Source organism: Equus quagga, chromosome 1, assembly GCF_021613505.1.
Source record: "Equus quagga isolate Etosha38 chromosome 1, UCLA_HA_Equagga_1.0, whole genome shotgun sequence".
NCBI lineage: Eukaryota > Metazoa > Chordata > Mammalia > Perissodactyla > Equidae > Equus > Equus quagga.
This window is the reverse complement of record NC_060267.1, coordinates 114877748-114897386: the sequence shown is the minus strand read 5'-3', so window position 1 is coordinate 114897386 and position 19639 is coordinate 114877748. Positions and strand designations below refer to the sequence as shown.

General features: G+C 40.2%; 1 protein-coding gene across 3 annotated transcripts in view; it reads right to left on the bottom strand.

Annotated features, from left to right (window-relative positions):
- The window catches only part of CNTN3 (contactin 3), a 317071-nt gene extending 297437 nt beyond the window's left edge, over nucleotides 1-19634 (bottom strand). For all 3 annotated transcript variants that reach the window (XM_046675345.1, XM_046675355.1, XM_046675364.1), the window contains exon 1: nucleotides 19565-19634. The gene's annotated coding sequence lies outside the window, so the exon portion shown is untranslated. The remainder of the gene's footprint in view (nucleotides 1-19564) is intronic.
- Nucleotides 19635-19639: the final 5 nt, after the last annotated feature.

Genomic DNA, 19639 nt, shown 5'->3' with positions numbered 1-19639 from the left:
ATCAATACATTAACATATACATACTTAGCTATCATTTTAAATGTCAAATAGCAAAAAAAAATTATTCTAATGTTTAGCTGACTACTGTCTTATTTCTCTTCAATCTAAGCTTCATTATTACAAGTATATGCAAGCACAGGCAATGTCATCTTATCTTCTGGGGTGGTCATAGCCAAGCATTTACAGATTAAAATAGATTATATTATGACTTAATTATAATTCTCCTTTTATTATATGTAGGGTCTTATGTTGGCTTTTTTGAAATCATGTGAGTAATTTTGTTGTAATATGTATGAAATTCATGTCAGTATATAAAGGGGATGTTATAAAATATTAGTTATATACATGATGTTTGAAAACCAGTGACTCTAAGGAGGGCAAATGAAAGAATAATACTGTTGTCAGAATGTAAGAGGCCTTGAGTGCCAGGTTAACAATTTTTTTTTTACATTTTCCTGCAAGCTGCAAGAAGGTATTAAGTTATGCAATGAGAAAGTGGTGTGAAGACAGCTGTGTTTAAAGATAATTGGTATGGTACCATGCAGGATGATGGGGAAGAGGAGAAACCAGGGAGGCTACAGTTGTCGTCATGGCATTGTGATAAGAAAAGCCTGAACTGAGGAAATGGCTGGGGAGATGGATCTGAGGAACAATGCAAAGAAGACTGCAGCATGATAAGTGACTGAGTTTGGGAGGAGAGGAAAGAATCAACGGTAACTCCAAAGTTCTGGTTTCTCCAAGGTTCATACTGATGGTCCTGAGACAGAAATAGGGAGTGTGAGACGAGAAGCCCCATCTGGAGAGAAAGATGAGTTCAAGTTCAGGCACACTCAAGGTTAAATCAACAGCAAGACATTCAGAATGGAAATGGTGGACAGAGGCTGCCAATTTGGGACTCAGCACTAGGAAGAATCAAAGGCTGACAATACCTAATCAGGACACAGGAGTAACAGTTATGGAGAGGATGGACTCTCTAATGGAAGAAAGAGGGGGAGAAAAAAGAAAAGGCAGTACAGGGCCGAAGCTCAGAAAACACCTACAATCGAGCAGGAGAAGGAGGATGAAAGCAGCCAGACATAGCATCAGTTGGACATGCAGAGAAGAACCCCAAAAGTTCAGTGGTATGAAAGTCAAAAGAAGTAAAGTGACAGTGGAGAGCAGCAAGAGCACTGAGAGCTTAGGAACAACAAGGACTGAGACACAACCACTGAACCTGACACTCAGAAGCTGCTTGTGATCTCAGGAACGCCACTTCCATGGTGGCAAGATCAGAAGGCAGACGGGAAGGCAATCAAAACCAAGAGAGGGCAAGAAATCAAGGGCACAGGGGGAGGGCCCCTGTTGTAGAAGCTGAGTCGTGTAAGAGAGGGCAACAGGAAGGAACCTCAGGTCACTGATTACTGATTTCCATACAGAATACTAAAAGATATGTTGATTTACACAGACAGGGATGTTAACCTAGAACTGAGTATTGGGGAAAAAAATACATCTACTCCAAAATAGCACTTGGGAAAGAGAAAAACGAAATATATATATATAAACTGTATCCAATGATTCTTACTTTAAGAAATTAAATAAAGTAACACAAACACTTTCTCCAAGCCCTCAGTCTTCAGGATGTGGCTGTCCCATGTGGCTATGAGGCTGATATTCTGGGTCACTGTTTTCCTGAAGGAAAATGAGGGTAAAGCACAGATGCTTCACAGAAATTTCCTTCATAGTAAAAGACTGTGGGTCACATCTAACTGAAGATTAACCTCTAATGTTCTTAATAAACTTATTTTTAAAGAGCTTAAGCAAAGCTCTGTATCTCGATGAATCACTGATCATAAATTCTCCCTAGAAAATCTCTTTTCTGGTAGGGTTACAGAAGAAAAATATGTGTAGTGTACTCAGTCAACAACTGTTACCTTTAATTACTTCATAAAAGCAGCAGCTATTGAGTGACTAGTATGTTTTAGGCACACGTATAGCTTTAAAATAAACTGAGCTTCCTAAAATGTAAATGAATATGCAAACTGACTCGATATTCTAACAGACTATTAGATATTTTTGTTTTTGTTTTTTTATTTAGAAGATGTCACACAAATTCTGACTAGCAAATTAACTGAAAGTTTTAGAGCTTGGCAAATTTGTTTTCACTTGAGAACAATTTATGACCAGGAGTCTAAAATGCATTGTGGCTAATTAATGACTTTTCTGTGGTTTGACATACATAATACATTAGCTTTGCAATAGTTTCACCTCAGATCCTACTGAATCATCTCTTTCTAAAATTTCAATACATGTAAGTGGTTGAAAGAATAGAAACTCCATTTTCTCTTCTGTCTCATAACAATTTCTGGTGCAAAGGTGATTTGCTATTGAACATCAAAGAACAATGGATAGACATGGAAGGTTGAAAGAAGATTATTACATGTGACTCCAAATTTCCAGAAAATAGAAAATATTAGTCTAGAATTCCTAATGGAGTCATAAAGTCTAAGTGCTCACAAGAAGGGAAAATATTTTCATTAATGCCAAGAAAATACTACTCCTACTTGAGCAGAATAATTACAACTACTAATGATTGAGTGTTTCTGCGCCAGAAACTGTTATTTTTAATTTTGACAAGTTGAATTTACAGATGATGAAACTGAAGCTCAGTCAGTTTAACTTTCCAAGACTATACATATAAAATAACTATATATATATAACTAAGTATATAAGTGTATATATTTGTGTGTGTGTGTTTATATATATATAAAACTAAGTGTATATATATATATATATATATAGTCACATGGGTGAAGCTGTGTAAAGACCTTGCCCTGGCCCTGTTCACTGGTTGGGATTGTTTTAAGAATGGGATCAATACTAGCTGCTGCTTCTATTATTTTAGCATCTGCTAAAAGGAAGCCCACCTTGACAGTAAGAGATGTATAACTGGCTTGAAAATTCTTATAGAAAAGAAATATCAAACAGCGGCCAGCCCCACGGCCGAGTGGTTAGGTTCTCGCACTCCACTTTGGCAGCCCAGGGTTTTGCCAGTTCGGATCCTGGGCGCGGACATGGCACCGCTCACTGGGCCACACCAAGGCGGCGTCCCACATGCCAAAACCAGAAGGACCCACAACTAAAATAAACAACTGTGTACTGGGGGGATTTGGGGAGAAAAAGCAAAAAAAGAAATATCAAACATATATCTCTTCTCCCAACCCCCCCTCACTGCCAAGCCAGAGTAGAGTAACTTGGAACAGAGTAACTGACGATTCACTCTCTAGAAGTGGAGAAGGAGAGTTGGCACTTTGAATGGGGGACACAGAGCAGACACAGGGAACATGGAAGAGAAGAGATGAAACTCCAAAGGGAATGTTTTCTTCTCCTAGCTACATGCCCAGTGAGAGAAGAGGACAAGCTGAGAAGTGTAGGCAGACTCTGAATAGGCTATAAGCCTCCTGTCTGTAGTAACTTCCTAGCGCACTCCATGTGGGCGTGCTAGGCTACAGGGCTGCTTGCTAGTGGACAATTCCATCCATTCTCACACTTATATTTAAACACACAGACCTGTAGTTACATATTGCAAACAGTTTTCCCTATTTCAGAAAAGTATTAAGCAATGCATAAAAAATCTTCACAATGTATTACCAATGTTGAAGGCAATGGATCCCGTTCCTAAGCAAATCAATAAATGTAAAATAAGAGCGCAATGGACTTGAGCACCAAGGGGCCTTCCAGTTGGAAATGGTCTAATTCTGTCATTAGAGGCTATTACTGTTTAAGAGGCAAAGTTCCAATGTCTTCAACATGGCACTGGTATGCGCCTTAAGGACAGCAATTTACCTAGGACTAATCCATTTACGTTCAAGTGAAGTATGACCAAGTAACCTCTGGAATTCAGGTCCCTCTCACCCTCCTAACTACAGTGGCAAGAGAAGCAGGCAATTTAAATACACCAGCCAGTTCATTTACAAAGAATTCCAAGGCAGCAAAGTAATGAGAGGGAGGGGGGCCCCATTCACTACCCCATCAGTTCAGAGGTCTGACATAGGGAACATGTCAATGCATACTGATTGTACAAGGTTTGCTAAATCAGACTTATTCTACGTTTGGCCCTGAACCAGAACACCACTCTTTATAGCCATTTCAGGAAGAGTTTATCCTTATCCTTGGAATAATGATTTCATTAGATAAATAAACCTATTCACATGATTTAACCCTATATGTGAAAAATCTCTAGACTCTAAGCAAAAACCTTTCTAGAACTACATTTCGTCAGGCAGATTTTTTTTTAATGAGTAAGGAGTAACCCAGACTTTGTTCCTCCTAGCTACTGAGCTGTGGCTTTGTGAAATGGAATTTACAATTACTAAAAAGAAAACAGCCCCAAATCCCACAACTCCTTTCACTTAATTATTCATGACATTGATCAGCACATTTATTTTTAAAACCAGATAAAGTTAGAGCAGCACTCATATAGAAAGAAAACTTCTTGCTAACTTGCATTACTGTGGACTGGGGAGTTTCTTTTTCAGGGATTTGTAGTTGGCACATGTAAATTTTAAAACCAATCAAATATCATCACAACACATTTAAAACAAGCTTACAGTGTTAAAAGCCATCTTTGTAGGTGACACTTTTCATCCTAATTCACTCATCAAGATTAATTTCTGTTTATTGTTCTTAACGATAAAAATCAGATAACTCTAGCAATACTAAAAATAAATGTGGTAATGATGAGGAAAATAGGATGGGTAAGTCATTTAGGAGTCTTAGAAATTACTTCAGTTTTTACAAATCATGTTAACTTTTAGTCCCTCGCAAGACATCAGATTTAACAGAACAGACTTTCTAGTCACCATACCAATTAAGGGCATCTTGGACATTTCCAGAAGAAAATTTCGAAGACATGCATGTTCCCTTGAGTGGAAGATTGTCTGTATATATGGCAGCCAACAATTCTTCTCAATGCTGTCCACCATACTGCTTCTGCCATTAAGAGGTAGAGTCTGTTTCCCCTACTCTTGATTGTGGACTGGCCTTATGACATGCTTTACCTTACAGAATGCAGGATGAGCCTGCCAATCCCAGGCTCAGATCTTAAGAGGCCTTGCAGCTTCCACTTTTACTCTCTTGAAATGTAAGAGAAAGAAAAGCAAGCCTGGATTACCGAATGATGACAAGTGAGAGCGAGCAACCCATCCAGGTCCCAGTCATTCCAGTTAGCTCAATGAGGGACCAAACTTGTGAGTGACGTCATCTTAGATCACCCAGGCCCAGTCAAGCCACCCAAGCCAATACCCCATGGCTCAAAGATGTGCTGTCCCTGAAGAACCCTGTTCAAATTCCAATAATACTCCCAATATTATTGTATCATTAAGCTCAATGTTTTAAACTACTAAATTTTGGGATGGTTTGTTACCCAACAATAAATACCTGATACATTCAAGGTTGAATTCAATATAGTGTGACTTCCATAGTTATACCATCTTTCTTAATAAAGTAAGCCACTCATACTAATTCTATAAATGAATCAATGAACAAATACTTCCAGAGGCACCAACTAGATGTAAGGCACAGAGATAAAATTAATAATAGAAATATCAACTGCTTAATGTGAGCTTAAGCATGATTATTTATTCACCAAACAAGTATGGAATGCCTACTAAGTTTTAGGGAGTGCGCCAGGCACAGGTGACCAGCACTCAGAGAAATTTCACAGTTTAGAGGGGTATACAGGCAAGTAAAGGCAATCAGAATATAGTATAATAACTGCCATGAAAGCAAAGAGTTAAAATCTAGATGTGGAGATGTTTTTAAAATCTAGAAATAATTATGTTGAAGCAATGTAATAAGCACCCTAAGAAAGGTAGCTATACTACTTACTCGTTGTAAGGATTAAACAAAGTGGTTATAACGGGGGTTGGCCCCGTGGCCGAGTGGTTTAAGTTCGCGCACTCCGCTGCAGGCAGCCCAGTGTTTCGTTGGTTCGAATTCTGGGCGCAGACATGGCACTGCTCATCAAACCACAATGAGGCAGCATCCCACATGCCACAACCAGAAGGACCCACAACAAAGAATATACAACTATGTACCGGGGGGCTTTGGGGAGAAAAAGGAAAAAACTAAAATCTTTAAAAAAAAATAAAGTGGTTAGCATAGTGCTTAGCACATAATTAATCCACATTAAACGGTGGTGAAAAATCTAAACTATACAAAGAGTTACAAGCATTCAAACAGGGGAGCATCATGAGCGGTGTGCAGGTTATTTGCGGATTGTATCTAATTGGTTCAATATTTTTGAGAGCCCGTTCTCTGCCAGGCCCTAGGGTAGCCAAGAATGATAAGTTTCCTACCCTCAGACTGTTCAACCTAGAAAACAGACATCAGATAAGGACGATGAGAGATAGAGAAAAGTAGAGCAGAAGATTGTCATCTGGTCAGAAAGTGTGATTTAATTTGAAACTTGTAAGAGGAGTAGGAGTGAGCCAGGCACTGGCTCCTGGGTGAGTGTGTATGTATGAATGAATGGGGGGGGGGGGGGGCGGAAGCAAAGAGGGCGGGGAAGTGTACTATAGCCAGTGGTCACAGCATATGCAAAGGCCTGCTAAAGAAACTGAAGATGTCCACCATCGCTAAGAACCAGGGAACACAGGTAGGGGTTGCCCGTGATAACGCCAGAGAAGGCAGCAGGAGTGAGATTACGGAGGCCTTATGAGCTCCGTCAAGTAATCTGGACCTTACCCTAAGATCAACTCAAATTCTCTCAAGTTTTCTAAGGAGTAAGGATTTAAATAGGACTTCATATTTAAAACAAAACACTGACTACAGTGTGGAAATAGAATTGAAATAGTTAAGAATGGATATCGGAGACAAGAGAAACCACACTGGATGCTTTTATAGTAATTGAGACAAATGATGATGGTGGTTTAATTGAAAATGTTGAAACTAAAGGTGGAGAGAACCAGGCAGTTTCAGCAGATATTGCAGATATAGGGAAGACGAATTTGCTTGCTAATTCAATATGGGCTTCAAAAATAGGAAGAAGTCAAGAAGAAATCCTAGGTTTCTGGTCTGAGCAATTGATTTGATGCTAATGTTGCTTTCTTGTGGGGAAAATGGAGAACACTGGTAGAAAAGTAATTTGGCAAGAACATTGATGAGGTCAGTTCTGTACATATTGCGGCTGACAGGCTGTGAAACATCCAAGTAGAAGTGGTATGTTGATCAGCATAAGCCAGGTTATGGTGTACTAACCGGCAACTTGAAAATCTTCATGGCTGGAGACAATGAAGGCTGTGTGACGTCTACTGAAGGTCAACAAAGGGTTCTTCTCATTGCAGTCACTCAGGTCCCAGGCTCACGAAAGCTACAACTCAACATGGGCTTCCATGCCCACAGAAGCTGATGAGAACAGAGGAAGCCATGTATTGGCTCCCAAAGCCCCTGCAGGAAGTGACTAAATGTGAAATGTCCACATTTCATGGGCCAAAGTAAGTCACCTGATCAAGCCTGCTATCATCAATGGGACAAGGAAGAATCATCCTCTCCCAGGGGCGGTAAATGATTCTCAATAGTTTCTGAACAGTAACAAAGCAAAGAGTCAGATAAATAGGTTTAGATCTTTTGCTAAAGCTGACCAGAGCAAAGAGACAGAAGAGAGACATAAGTTGAACTTTAAAAAAGATGGGTATGATGTTGACAGAAGTAAAGAAAACCATTGAGAGGATTCCAGGTATCCATGTGGGGCAATGGAAGGGAAAGCACCACCAGTAGATGAAAGTTTTTAGTTAGTTTCTATGTCCCTCGCTTTACAAATGAAGAAGAAAAGAGGAAACGAATGATTCATATGAGGGAGAAGGAAAATGAGCCACCCAAAGACTCTATGACCAATAGGGCCAAGGAGGGAAAGCTAAATAGGGAAGCTGAAGAAGGTCTTGAAAAGTAAACTCAATTCCAGTCCTAGAGATGAAATCCTACAGAGAGGGAAAAGTGGGTCCACTTGGGGTCTGAGATGAAGAGACAAGTTCACTCAGAATCACTATGGAGGACAAGACAATAGTTCCCATTTACAGTTACACAAATGTTTCTTCTAAGAGGAGGTTATTCTGGAGTGAAAAATGCACTGATTCCAGTCATGGGAAATAAGGGTTCTATTTCTGGTTAGGAGAGTGACCTGGTATTTGACCTGAGTCATCCTATGAATCTTTTTGGCCTCACTGGTAAAATGGATTCTAAGATGGTATATCTTATAAGGATTTTTGGACAAAAAATAAAAGCTATTTAAAGATATTTTACCTACATCCACCTCCTCACCAGTCTCCTATTGTTTGATTCATGACAGGGCATGGCCTCCGATCTACCTCCATGCTCCAATAATATCTGACACCCTGATCAAACCAAGGCCTTCCACTGTTGGGACTTACAGCTCGCCAAGTATCCCCTTACACAGTCTCTCAACTACAGCAAGCATGGAAATGATGCACTGGTTCAAGAACTTGCCAGGCCAGCTTTTAGCAACCAGACAGCCTGTGCTTTGACTTTCAGCCCTCCACACCTTAAGGATTCAGCTCAGTCCTAGATTCACGTAAAGCTTTCTCTGATCATTCCACTTGAAAGACTTCAGTTTCCTTTACTTCTTCCCAATTCTCTTGTCTTTTAACATACACTATATCTCCTTTACTCTATGAGTATACACAAAACACGTATATTGAATAATAAGGACACCAACACCAATAAAACCACAAACATCAACAGGTAATAAAACTAATGAGTTTTTCTAAGGGTAGGCCTTACCTTATGTATTTATCACAAAAAATCTCTGCAGTAGGAATATTCCAACCCTACAGACGAAGAAACTGAAGATTAGGAGAGTCAATTAATGTGCCCAAAGTCACACACTATTAAGCGGCAGACAGAGTTTGCCTGGATTAAGAAGCATACACATTACCATTAGGCAGAAGTTCCTGATTTTGTTCGCTTGATTCCAAATACATGTTAGTTCCTCTAGTTGCACTGTACATTCTCCGAGAGCTTTCATTCTATTTTCCACCTCTGTGTATTACTGAGCCTCACACGGGACTCCTTCACTTAGGCAGCAATCAGAGAGTCATAATTCATTCAAAGGCAATAAAGTGACATTTTACATTTCCTGTTTCTAATTTGAAAGGCAACTAGGATCAGGAGGGCATTTACAATGCTTAATGGATATGAGGTTTGCTGGTATGGCAGATTGCATTACTGGCCCAAATTCTTCACTCATTCCTGTATCTATGCCCTTGGACATGTGACTCTGCAGTTCCTCCCATTAAAGGGGCAGAGGAAAGTTCTCCACCCACGACTTTGAGTTTGGCCATGTTTCTCCTTATGGCCTACAGTGTATGGCAGAAGTGATAATATTCCAGTTGCAGGCCAAGATCTTAATAGACTTTGTATGATTCCACTTGTCCTTCTGCACTTCTATATTTGGCATGAGAACAGTTTCAACAAGGGAGCTTCTCCTTCAGCCTGCATGCCAGAATAAGATGTGGAAACACCTGAGCCAGCCAGACCTGAAGCTTGAGCAGAGCAATCTAGCTGAGGTCAGCCAAAATCTGCGAACTCCCAGCTGACCCATAAAAATATAAGCAAGCCCAACTGAGTTCAGCAGAGCTACCCCAGCCAAACTCTGAGAGTGAAAGCTATATACATTCCTCTTGTTTTAAGCCATTGAAATTTTCTGCTTGCTTTCTATACAGAATTATTGTGGAAATAGCTAATTCAAATAAGTAAATTTTGTTCTTGTTCACAAAAATTCCTTCTGTACCCCTAGACCTATACGTGGAATATATGTCTCTTCTCCTCGTCTTGGGCATGTAATTTCTCAAAAGCACGCCAACATTTAAAACATATGCCAGGACCTGGCAGAAGCTATAATGTGCTAGTAATGCTTTGCTTCAGCTTTTTGCACTTCTGCTATAAGATGTAGAGACTATAATAAAATCTTAGACTTTCAGACCTGAGATGATTAGATAAGACTTTGGGAGTATAGTTATTGTGGAGGGGGTTAGTATAATTTGTGTATATGTGACTAAAAGCGTATTTTGTGTGCAGGAGACTAAGGGAAGCAGATTATGGTAGATTATATTATTATTCATAAACATTCACTTCTCCTTCTCCTCCTTTATTGGCCATACTTGACTTCTGGCCAATGAAATGTGAGAAAACTCGATATATGATCAGTCCTAGGCAAATCTTTGAACGCAGCTGCATGGTTCAACTAAGCCTCTTGGGTTCCTGCCCTTGGCCGTGAGAATGTGTCTCAGATAAGGGCCTTTCTCAACGTGGGTTCCCTAGAAACAAAATCTGAGATGAGGAAGGTTTACTGAGGAATGCTCTTAAAAGAAAAAGCTTTAAGGAAGTATAAGAAAGCATGAACAGACAGAGGGGGTACCCTGAAATTTAAAGTTGCTGCAACTGAGGCCTCATTGGTCCTAATCGGCTTTCTGGGGCTGAGATGGCTCTTCAGGGTCATCCTAAATTAAGGGAAGGGGACTAGGTCTTTGTGGCCAGGCATCAGTCAGTCACGAGGAGGTGGCATAACCTTACCCGCGACAGTTCCCTATGAAAAGGGAAATTCTCAGTGAGGGATAAAGCTGTGAGCCACCAGCACTGATATTCCAAGCAGACATGGGTAGGTATGTTGGCCCTAAATTGGTGGACCTGGATGGAGCATCACGGTACCCACTACATAGCTGTACCTTCAACTTGGATCTCAGAATGAAAAGCCACCTAGAGCAGGCACACAGTCAATCCACAGCATGGAAGACAGCCATATGACCCACCACCCACCCACAGCTCTCAGGTAATGCAGGTGAGTAATAACTGTCCTTAGAAGCCACTGCGATTTTCAGATGGTCTGTCACCAAAGAAAAGCTGACTGATACATTTACAAAATAATAAAAAGAGAAAAGACCTCACATTTTAAAAATATTTAGTTACCTTTCTTAATTGTGTTTTTAAAATTATAATATGTGTTTGTGTGTTACTGCTGCATAAACTATCCCAAAACTTAATAACTTAAACACAATTTATTTGCTAATGATTCTAAATTTGACCGGAGCTCAGCTGGGGAGTTTGTTTGCTAGTTTTGTCTGGGGTCACTCATGCAATGTCAGTCATCTGATGGCTTAACTGGGACTAGACAGCTTCAGTCACATCACTGACTACAATTCCGACTATTGGCTAGCTATTGGCTCTTCGCTCTGTCTTTATGAGGCCTTTCAATCTCAAAAAGCCTGGCCTGGGCTTCTTTACATGACAGTCTCAAAGCAGGAAGAGAGCAAGAATGTAAGGTCCCAGCCCCTTAAGGCTGAGGCTCCACATTCACAGTAACACCACCTGAGCCACACTTTATTGCTCAAAGTTAACAGGCCAGCCCAGATTCAGGGGAAAGGGAAATAGAGTCATTGCTCAAAGGGAAGAGCAAGTCACCACTCAAAGCGCCAAGGAAGGTATTTTGCAGCCATCTTTCCAGACAGTCTCCCAAAGGGTTAATGTGTGCTTTATCCTTCTTTAAAGTTATTTTTCTCTGAGGATCAAAGAGAAATTTTATAGTCGCCTTCCCTGACCCTGAAAATAACCCTGCAAACAAATATATATAGTAATCTTCTCAATTAGAGACCATTCAAGACATTTACCCACTAGGGGTCAGTACAGAAGAGTCAATTCAAAAATATGACCCTAACGCAAGAAAGAAAACTTCTTTAAGGTAAAAAAAGGAGAGCAAGAGGAAAAGAAAAAGGAAGAGGAGGAAGAAATTGACTAACTTGAAATAACACGGGCATATTGATCCTATATACAATCCAAAACGCCTCCCTTATTTGATTTTCTCTTCTGCTTGAATGCTCAGGAAATGTCTGCATTTCTTACATTATGAATTTTATGTTTTGGTGCTAATTCTGTAACCTACTCTCATCTATGTCTTGAGTATTGTGTGTGCATGTGTGTGTGTGTGTGTGTGTGTCTGTGCACGCACGCACATGAATGTGTATGGGAGGTCAAAGTGGGGTGAGAAGAAGAATGACAAAGAAATAATCAGGTTAGTAATAATGAGATGGAAGAATAAAAACATTAAGATTCAGGAGGAAAGCCCCATAAGTAATTTCCAGAAAAATGACAAAAGATATTTCCAAGCGAGTCATAATGCAAAATCATTTACAGCAACAGACAATTATGGCACTATTAGATTAAAAGAAGATAATGCCTATATTCTAGAATTTCCCTTTATATGGAAATATGTCCTCCACTTATAAGCATCTTCACAGAATATGTAGTTTGTTTCATGACACAACAAAATCCATATATTGAGACCCTTTTGTTCTTTTTAAAAACTAGTATTGCCGCTAAGTACTGCAGAACCAACTCCATAGCAGTAATTACTATTTAATATTGGTGAAATAACAGTTTGATAAATTAGTAATAAACATGTATATCTTTCCACTGCCTATGAGAAAAAAATTTATCGAATGGTATGAAAAGTGAGAAAGAGAGAAAACCTTTGACTTACAAGGCTCAAATTTGAAAAGTTACAGCCAACAGACACAGTTCCCAGTTGGGTTTACTTAGCAAAATAAAAAGAACTCCTAGTAAAGCTTCACTAAGAATAGTTGAGAAAAGTGACAAATTGTCGAGTACGTACAAATGTAAATGCCTTTGTAGGCAAAAGGAACAGGTATGGGTAAGCCGGGTACTGTCTACCAGCTCGTGCACTCGACTTTAGTACAAATGTGCCTTATCTGTATTCCAGAGCCTTCAGAATATTCACTAGAATTAGTAACGATGACTGGTAATCAGCAACTTTTTGCTGCTTTACATTCACAGAGGCGGCCAGCCTGAGTGAGCATCAGCCATCAGATTAGATCACTAGCTATATTGTTCGGGTTGATTTTAATTGCCTGAAAAGGGTCATTACCATCTTCTGCAACGTGTTAAGTTATTTTAAAGAGTGAATATTTCTATGTAAGAAATAAAAATAGACTGTGATTCAGTTAGAAAGTACAAGGAAGTATTCAGTTGGGTCTTTGCCCTGGTGGCGTAAAAATCCTCTCCAAGTCTGATTACATTGATAAACAAACAGTTACGCACAACTTTTTAAACAGAGCATGGAAAGTCAACACAGATTCCCATACTGATGACCACGGAGAACCACCCAAATGTCACATTCTGGTTTATAAAATGCCAAGACTTCCATTTCCATAGTAACTTTTACATACAGCCATCTCCAAGGAGAAGGAGTTCATGATATTTAAGAATAACAAGACAAATCTTTGCATGGAAAAACGTCTGTGGAAGTGGAATTTTTGAAACCAGGAAGACATCTGCAAAAATAGGCCATTAGTGTATGCTTACATGGAAAGTGCATGTCTTGGGATATTTGTTCTTTAAATTAAAATCCTAGATATGCGACTCTATACAGGGGATAAAACTGCATAAAGACATGTACATAGTCATGCAAAAAACAGTGACAACTGAATAAGTTCTATTGTCTAGTTAACAGTAATACACCAATGTCAATATCCTGGTTCTGGTATTATACTACAGCTATATACAATGTGACCATCGGGGGAAGCTGCAGGAAGGATATACAGGACTCTCTGTACTCTTTTTGCAACTTTTTGTGAGTATAATTATTTTAAAATAAAAAGTTTAAAACTGTAAGTTACAAGTCTCACCTCCACAGATAACTCAGAAAATCCTGTAAGGGCCAAGGAATTTCCATGATTTCAACAGAGCAGTTAAAGTTTCTAGAAAGATCATAAACTGGGAAGCAGTGAAAGAGAGAGTATTTTCAGCTCTATAAGAGGGCCTTTCTAATTGAAAGATGATTGGTGAGACCTATTAATGTCCACAAGGGTTTCCCCTATTTATAAGTAATTATTCATGTTTTAGGAAGATGTGCTTTTGATTTGTTGTGATGCAGTCATTTAGTTCTTTCTGTCATATGCCAATGTTTTACTCTAATAAAATAATGAATTTGGAGAATTCCAAATTACCCCCTTGCACTAAAATAAGCCAATTACATCAAGGACCAGCCTTCAGTAGTGACAACTGTTAGCTTATGCTTCCTTTAGGGCATATGTTTGTCATAGAATTTTCTGAATTCAGACCATATCACCATATTCATCTGTTGTCAAGTAATGATTTGTCACCCAGAGACTGTAAAATAAAATCTTTAGATTATACACTGAAATAATTTTAAGCCCAATAAAAAAGAAGCCCTGATACAACTACAGCAGAATTTCACGTGAATAAAAGAGATCAAACTATCGTTCTTTCATTCCACACCCAAATCCTAATACGTGTGTGCCACTCCACCCACAGACTATCAGGAAAGGCAGATATTAAACAACTGTGCAATAATAACTACATCCTAATCCATTCTCCGTCTAAAGAAGAAAATTTTAAAGAAGCAGGGAGCTCAAGACTAGTCTAGGAGGACAGTAAAAGCTTCCCAGAGGAACAAATAGGCGGGTTATCACCCGGAAAAATGGTAGGATGGGAAGTAAAGAGCGTTCCTAGCAAAATAACACTGAATTTGAGGGTGGAACTGAGTTGAGATGGGAATGAGGGGCTCTCGATGGAAGTCATGAATGCAAGGATCCTGAAGCTAAAAGTGTTATATTGAGTTTTCAAGGAAGTTAAAGAAAGCCCCTACGGTTGGAACTTTAAGCATAGGGGAGAAGTAGAAGTCTCATGCAGACAGGCTGCATCAGTAGCATTTTTCCTCTAGGCAGTGGGTGTCCAATGACACAAGGTGTCTGGCTCATGGATTCACACAGTACCGTGTGTTGGAAAGACTGGAGCAAGAAAGGGAGTAGGGTAGGACGGCTGTTTCTTAATCTGCTGCATTCGGGTAAGAGGTGTCAAGGGAGTAAAGTGCTTGGCTAGCGCATAATAACCCCAGTAATGTTCTTTATTTTCAATCAGTTGACTGGTTACAGGGACAAAGGGAGAGGATGGTGCCAAAGACCAGTAGAGCAACGTGTCTTGAGGACCATGATTCGGTAAAAGAAAGAAGAGATCACTTAAGCTGAAACCAGCTTGGAAGGAAAAATGATGAATCCCATTTTGACCCAACGGGTTTGAAGCAGCAGCTATCCAAGCGAGCTAAGAGATCATGGGCAACATGACAGAAAGAACACTCTGTGAAGGTCAGCAGTAGACTTCTGAAGAATATGGACAATCTTGACAGGGTCTTTAGTCACAGGGCTGCTCCGGTCACAGACTGTGAACTCAGCACCCCCCGCCAAAAGCATAGTTCTTATTGGTTTATCAAACTCTGCTGCAAGCCAGGTACTGTGATAGGAGCGACTTTGCACGAGTAAGTAAAACAGATGCGCTAACCGCTTAGAAGATGCTTACAGAATAGTAAACAAGGAATCAGATAAGGAAATAGTTCCAAGTTATGATGAGTGCTATGGGAGATACGAGGTGCCCTAATTTAGAGGAGGACAGAAATTAGACAGCCCTCTCTTAGTAAATGATACTTAAATTGTGACTGATGGCATGAGCAGCAGTCAAAATCTGTAAGTGTGTGTTTGTGTGTATGCACGTGCGTTTGGGGGTAAAGGCTAGAGGGGGCTACCAGGCAAAGGGACAGAATAAGCCCTGAGGTAGGAAAGAGGTCAACCAAACCAGACAAGAAAGCAAGCTTCTGCAGCTCTGTCTCCCAAAAGCCTGGCATGAGATGATGCTGGCGGGACAGGCAGTGCTTAAATCTTACATGGCTTGGTAGGCAATATTTAATAGTTCTTGAATGCAACAGAAAGCCATTTAAGCACTTTGAGGAGGAGTACTAATTTAACTCACATTAAAAAATATATATATATACTGCCCCAACTGCTGTGCAGATAATGATTTGGGGAAGGAAGCAAAAAAGGAGACAGGAAGCCAGTGCAATTGTCCCAAGAGAGAAGATGGTGACTTGGAAAAGGACAATGTGAGTGGAGATGAAGTGGGCAAATTTTACAAATATTTCAGTTAGAATCAAAAGGAGACATGCCATCTGAGTTGTACTATTTCCCCAAAATAAGAGTATTTAAAGTATCGTAATGGTCCCAAGAATTCTTTATCCTATTAAAAATAGGATATTGACAGGCTCATTTATTAGCAATGTAATCAAAGTTGTTTTAGAATTACAGATCTCATCTCTTAACCTTTGAAAGGCAATTAAAGTCAAGGGACTTAGGAAAACAAATGGGACAAATCTGTTCTACTGTTTTAGAACATAGACAATCTCCAATCTGAGTTATAAAGGCACCTAAGAGAGTGCTATGGAATTGCTATAAGATATATAATCTATTTCTTAAAATAATATGTCCGCAATAAGGAATATGCATATCTTCTGAATTATTTTATCCTATTTAATAGTTATTTTTTCTCACTTTTTGCAAGACAACTTCTTGCACAGTTAAGATTCTACAAATATTTACATTCCAAGTAGCAGAGCTGTTTGAGATGCTATAAAGTTCTGCCAGCACTTCTATTACAAACCCTTATTTCTTGTTTATAACATGTACATAAAAGGGGGGAAATAAAAACACACTATGGATTGAAACCTGGCATACAAAGTTTCAACCAGGGAGTGCATTTCTCCTGCAGCATATTTTCAAAAGAAATGTTCCACTGTGTTTAGGAAATAGATGGGGGCGGGGGGGGGGGGTACAACTCCAGAAATAATAAACCATTTACCACATTTGAGCCATTTCTGAAATTTGTATACAAATTAGATTTGAGACTGAGACCTGTTACCCCTCAATTTCAAAGAAATGTTCTATCTTAAACTATTCTGTGGCTCAACATGGTAATTATTGCCACACATCTCTGCAAAAAGATAATATCTTTTTGGCAAAGGAAAGAAAGGAATATCCTGTTTGCAAGAAAGGAAATGGTCCACCAGCATTAAGTGACGAATAAATGCATATTTAAATCATGGGGACACCTCAGAGATGCTCACCTTCAAAAACACAAAGTAACTGCCTAAGATCAGAAGGCTTAAAGGCGGACTGGTGGTGATGACTAAATCAGAGATGGTAAGCAAACACGCACAGCATCAATAAATCCTCCTGCCATCTGAATATCTTCCAATGTATAAAATTAACATTATTTTACTGCTGATAACTTACTAAATGGTAATTGGAAAACACAGAACACAGAATCAGTAATATGCTTCTCTGTTTGGTGGCACTGCCACAATACAGTGACATATGCATCTGGCAGTCTGAAAGGGGTAATTATATCTATATACAATTTCAGCACAAAACATATTAAGAGGTAATGAGAACTTCAAGCTGGACACTTAAATTACACTGTAAAAACAAAGCAGGAAGATGTGTACTGAATGTGGGAGAAGGAGTTAGGAATTTATAAAAGAAAAAGACATATTTTGCTAGCAGAGCGAAGAGGCTATTAGTTTGTAATAACTAGACATATATGAAAAGTGACAGTGATAAAATTGAACATAAATCAGCAACAGAAAGGCTACAGCTACTGTCCACAGCTAATCTCTGCTTCAGTTGAAATTGCTCAGCACTTTGGTCCCATTAAATGTTTTGTTGCCATTTTAAGGAACACTTGAGCTATCTGGTTGTGTTGTGAAGGATATTTAAAAGAGTTCTCCTGGAGAAATGAACTTAATGCCTTCATGTCTTCAGGCTGACATTAATGACATCCAGACAGTGAGTGGGACATGGGGCTGAATGTTATTGTCTGCCTGAATCTATTATCCTGCAAATCAATTAGCCACTCAGTGTCTCAGTTATCCTATCTTTAGACAGGAGGGTTACTCACTGCATTCGACCTCGCCATCCATCTAAAAAAATGTGCAAGAATTTGCTCTATTTCCCTGGTGGATACTGATCCTTTTGGGGGTCCTTAAACCACATGTTGACTCTCAACTGACTTCAAGTAATCATTCAAACATCAGTTAATTCCTGAAGCCGCGATTTTTATAATTTGCAAGCCAGCATCTTTCCACTAGGTTGGATGAACCCTAACAAATTTCTTTTATGAACGTTTACAAGAACCTGTCTCACTGCAACCAGTGCCTGGTACGTATTAGGCATTTTGCAAGTGTTGCTTAAATGGATGTCAATATGAACCTGCAGACAACTTCCTCCCTAATACGACGGCCCACAAAGAGTTAACACCACAAACTCAGATGCCAGGTTACTGCAGCCAAAGTCAAGTTACTGTTAGTAAACACAGCTAGCAAAGCAAAAGTAACACATTTGACTTGGATATTGAGACATAATAGCTCTTTCAAAGGCAATTACTCCTTTCAATCTCTGAAGGGCTCTGACTCATTGTTCTGATTAATTCCAGTTTTTAATCTATTTACAGATCCAGGATTCTTTTTCAGCTAGTGTGATATTCATCTCTGTGGGGGTAGACAGAAACCACAGCACATACAGCCTTCCTACTATTCTTTTTGGAGTTATTCTTGCTTAATCATCTTTAAATTATTTCTGGATTTACCTACTCACCATATGAGCCGGGGTTTCTCACCTCCCTCCTGCACATCACATATCTCCCGTCTGTTGCTTTCTCTAGCTGTTTCCCCACATCTTGGTTTGAGGTGAACAGACTGGCCACTCCTTTCTCAGAGCTCTGTCTGTTCCCTTCCCTTTGGCTCAGAACGGAGATTTGCTCTCCTCACCGTAGCAGGCACCGTTTGTTATTAAATCATTTCTCTGGGCGCATCTCCTTGTTGTAAATCAATAAGCAAATGCAATACAAGGAAGGACACAAGGATTGGTGAGCCGTGCGGAGCTTTGCACAAGCAGAGACCAGAAGCTGTTCATTCATTTCAGGCAATCAAAATATTCTTGATGATGCCGTGACTTGGGCTGCCCGGTTGGCACTTCCTGGTTTTCCGTTCCTGATATTCTGTTACCTGCTTGGATAGCTTTGCAGGGCTCCTTAGCCCTGAACGGAGAAGCAGCCAAGACCAGGGTCCGAGCTCAAGACACCTGGACTATAGCCCATCAGAGATAACCTGGCAAACAAACGCGACAGGGGATTCCGTCCATGGCTGCAGATTTGAAAGTGGAAAGAAAATGCAGCTTGGAAAACTTGATCGCTAATGGAGAAATCCTGCACCCAGGTTTCCTCAGAGCTGGGAGACAGGAAGGGGATTTCTGGCAAAAAGCTATCACATTCCACTCCCTGCACCATGAACCTGGGATCCTTCCTCTGCGCCACTACGGTTCACAACTTTTTTTTTTTTTTCCAACTTTCACTGGCCAAATCTGCTACGCTAAAGGCAAACCAGAGGGACCCACCTCGCGTTTCCCCAAGCTCAAGCGGGGATGCGGAGTTTTCCCATTCCAAAACCAATCCTCGCCCTAGAAGGGGAAAAATAATCTCCCCAAAGCAAATCAGCTGGGAGAAGCATCTCTTCTTCCCGACCCGTCGGGTGCATTTCCCGGCAAACAAACTTGAAGGCTGAGGAGTCGTTAAGCCAGCGCGTAAAGTTTGCCCCGGCAAGTGGCTCCTCTCAGCACCCCCGGCCGGGCGCAGCGAGGAGCCGGGCATCCCAACCTACCTGGTCTTTGCAGCTCACCGGGTGCCCGGCCCGCCGGCCCACCAGCCGCCCTTGGCCCGGGCCCGGTGGGCAGCC